The 4,122-nt window shown below is 45.5% G+C and overlaps 1 pseudogene; it reads left to right on the forward strand.

Annotated features, from left to right (window-relative positions):
• Positions 1-283: 283 nt before the first annotated feature.
• Positions 284-564, forward strand: LOC111728484 (annotated as a pseudogene).
• Positions 565-4,122: the final 3,558 nt, after the last annotated feature.

The following is a 4,122-nucleotide window of genomic DNA, read 5'->3' on the forward strand; positions in this document are numbered from 1 at the left end:
AAGTTTCTTGCTAAAGATATTACTTTCTTACTCATTTTTTAAAATCACTTTTATCTGGAAGATTCAAATTAACAGTGCTTATTATGATTTTCTTAGCATCTTCCAAGAAGCATGCTTCTGACAGCCATTTGTTTTTCCAAAAACAAATTTTGAGTAACTAGTTTTTTAAAAAGAAAACTGTATAATTCATCTTTTCAGTTCAACACATTTAACTACCTTGCTACAATTTAACCAGAATAATTCTGTGTAGTACAAAATATTTTCACAGGTGGTCTTTGTGAGATTCTGCGATGGCGTACCGTGGCCAGGGCCACAAAGTGCAGAAGGTGACGGTGCAGCCCATCAACCTCATCTTCAGATACTTACAAAATATACCCCGGATCAGGTGCGGCTCTGTGAGCAAGTGGATATGCGGACGGAGGGCCATATCATGGGTTTGAGGAGTAGATGAACCTCGTATTAGATGATGCTGAAGAGATTCATTCTAAAACAAAGTCCAGAAAACAACTAAGTGGGATCATGCGAGGAGGTAATATCACTCTGCTACAAAGTGTCTCCAAATAGAAACGACCAAGGAAGTGAGAAATTGTTGAAAAGGCAAAACAGGATTTTTTGGCATACTCTGTTGGGAGTAAAGTTCTCAAACATTTGTTCATATGGTTATAATTACTTTTATGTTATTTCAAAATGATAATAAATGCTGTAGGGTTGTTTTTATTAAAAAAATATAAAATATTTCCATGGTCATCCCTGTTTCATTAGAAAGTATTATAAATATTTTATATTTTGATATCTGTTTTTTATACTAGTGATCTGAGCGCCGGGCTGTTGTAACTCCATGCAGGATACAACGTGGGAATGTCTCATGTGTTGTATTAACTGTAATCTTACCCCCGATCCATCATGCTAAAACTTCAGTCTGTGATGTTGACAGTTTTTCCATCAAAAATTTTTCATTTTAGGCTGCACGTGCTGGCTCACTCCTGTAATCCCAGCACTCTGGGAGGCTGAGGAGGGCAGATCGTCTGAGCTCACAAGTTCAAGACCAGCTGGGCATTGTGGGCACCTGTAGTCCCAGCCACTCGGGAGGCTGAGGCAAGAGAATCGCTTGAGCCGCAGAGTCTGAGGTTGCTGTGAGCTATGACATCATGATACTCTATCAGGGGCAACAAACTGAGACTCTGTCTCAAAAAAATTTTTTTTATTCTAATGTATAAGCCATTTACTGTCAAGAACATGTGTTCTATGACGCATCTTTCTTTAGATACACAGAGGAGAAATAGATGCCCTTTGAAATTTTGTATTTGACACAATACAGCAAAGAGCGCGACAGGACAGACTGGATAAATCCACGTGGTGCCTTGATGAGACAATTGCAGCCTCACGGTGTCTCCACGGATAATACTAATTACAAAAGGGAAACTAGTGACTTTCCAGGAGAAACCTGGCAGACAGCCTGTACCCCAGATCACAGGTTAAGAGGATATGGTCCAAGCGCACCCCGACATGTGGGGCTGAGAAGGATCCGGCACCCCTCTGCGGCACCCCTGCCCTGATGCGCAGCCTCAAGCTATTCCTGAGAAAAAACACCCGGACAAATGGAAACTGAGAGGCCTGCTCTGCACTCTCCCGAGGTGCCAAGGTCACGCAAGGTGAAGAGAGACTGAGGTGAGGGGCGGTCCCCCCCAAGAAGTCTGAGCAGCCCCACAGTGTGGAGGAGAAGGCCGGGGCGGGAACTGGAGGAATCTGGCCAAGCCTGAAGACTAGTTAGCACGGTCCCGTCAGCGGTTTCTCCGGGCTGAAGTGACCCTGCGGTGCTGGTGTGAGTGCCGGTGTTAGGGGACCCGGCTGAAGGGGCTGTGGGAACTGTGTTCTAGTTCTGCAATTTTCCTATAAATCTGAAGGTATTTTAAAATATGAAGCTAAAAAAGGAACATCTATCCTTTGCTCCTGCTGTATTGCGAGTCCCCCGAGTGATGTCAAGTGTGTGACCATCTCCTTTGGTCCACAGCAAGGCTTTCCACACGCGCCTGGCAACGGTTTACAGCTAGGGGCTGCACTGTTTTGCCACAGTTTTATTTTTTCTGTATTTCAGCTACTCGAACCACAGTTGACTGTGCTTCCTTAAAGGTACATGGCTAAAATTGCTACTGAGTTAGAAAACTCAAAACAGGTGTTTGGAAGTTCACCACACATTTGGGGCACCGTTATACCGTAACCGCATTCAGGATCTTAAAAGCAGTAAAACTTTGTCTTCACTTTCAAGTGTGTTGTCCTCAAGTGTCCTGATTATCGTGACGTCACACTATTATGAGTTAGCATTTCAAGACACAACATATGCTCAGGGTGTGGGCTGTCCTTAATGATTGGGCATAGAAATCCAGAATTCAATCCAGAGTGTCCCAAAAGTCTCCGTGCGAGGTCTAACAACTAAATTTACGAACCTGCCCCTGTGAGCCACCGGGGTAGCACTGTGCCAACGCTCGGCGAGGTTCCATCACCTGGAGTGTCAGCGTCTCGCAGCTGTGTGCACGAGGACATGTTGCGGCCTCTCTGAGTGGTGTTCAGTATAGTTGTGTGTCTGTGTGTGCCATTGTGAGAGAGTTGGAACTTGGAGTTTGAGCAATGAACAAACGTTTGTTAACTTCTTGTTAAACTTGGCGGGAGTGGAAGTGAAGTCAGGTTCTGTCAGGGTTGTGCTGTTTTCTTTATGAAGACGATGCCATGAAGAAGACAGCAGTGTTGCACAAGGATTAACTGTTTTTCTGAGGGGAGAGAAAGCATCACTGACGCAGAGAGGTTGGGGCTTCCAGTAACAAACAGAATGGATTAAAACACTGCAAAAAATTGTCAAATTGTGCATCAAAATCATTAGCTGATGGCTCGGCGCCTGTGGTTCAAGTGGCTAAGGCGCCAGCCACATACACCTGAGCCGGTGAATTCGAATCCAGCCCCGGCCCACCAAACAACAATGACAGCTGCAACCAAAAAAACATAGCCGGGCATTGTGGCAGGCACCTGTAGTCCCAGCTACTTGGGAGGTGTAGGCAGGAGAATCGCTTGAGCCCAAGAGTTACAGGTTGCTATGAGCTGTGATTCCATGGCACTCAACCCAGGGCAATATCTTGAGGCTCTGTCTCAAAAAAAAATCATCGGCTGATAATAAGAAGCACAGCAGGTCAAGTAAACATCAATAGAGAAACAGGAAAATCTTGGCATGAGAAAGGTGTGGCTCTTGCATCACCACAGTGCACCAGCTCACATAGCACTGTCCGTGAGGGAGTTTTTAGCCAGCAAACAACTGCATTGAAACCTACTCCGTACTCACTAGATCTTGTCCCAAACAACTTCTTTTTTGAGACAGAGCCTCAAGCTGTCACCCTGGGTAGAGTGCTCTGGCATCACAGCTCACAGCAACCTCCAACTCCTGGGCTCAAGTGACTCTCCTGACTTCACCTCCCAAGTAGCTGGTACTACAGGCACCTGCCACAATGTCCGGCTATGTTTTTTTGGTTGCAGCTGTCACTGTTGTTTGGCAGGCTGCAGCTGGATTCGAACTTGCCAGCTCAGGTATATGTGGCTGGTGCCTTAGCCGCTTGAACCACAGGTGCCGAGCCTCAAACAATTTTTTTATTTGCCCAAAGATGAAATATTGAAAGGAAGACCTTTTGATGACATTCAGGACATCAAGGGTAATATGATGACAACTCTGACGGCCATTCAGAAAAAGAGTTCAAAATTGCTTTGAAGGGTGGACCAGGTGCTGTGTCAGCGCACAGCTTCCAAGGTGGGGAGTCGTCGGAGGGGACCTCAGGGATATTCAGCAGTGGGGTGTGTAGCACTTTTTCCAGGATGAGTTCATAAACTTAATGGTCAGTGCTGGTACACAGGGAAAAATTTCAGAAGAACCGGTATCTTGGAATGTGTTTGATATGACTGAGAGCAAAGACTTCATGTGTGTTAAAAGAGGTAGACAACATGTAGAGAATCTTTTTTTAATTTTGTCGTTAATATTTTGTAAATAGGCTCGGCGCCTATAGCTCAACCGGCTAAGGCGCCAGCCACGTACACCTAAGGTGGCGGGTTCGAATCCCCAGCCCGGACCCGCCAAACAACAATGAC

This window comes from Otolemur garnettii, unplaced genomic scaffold (genome assembly GCF_000181295.1).
Source record: "Otolemur garnettii isolate 467f Iridium unplaced genomic scaffold, OtoGar3 scaffold00161, whole genome shotgun sequence".
Taxonomy (NCBI): Eukaryota; Metazoa; Chordata; class Mammalia; order Primates; family Galagidae; genus Otolemur; species Otolemur garnettii.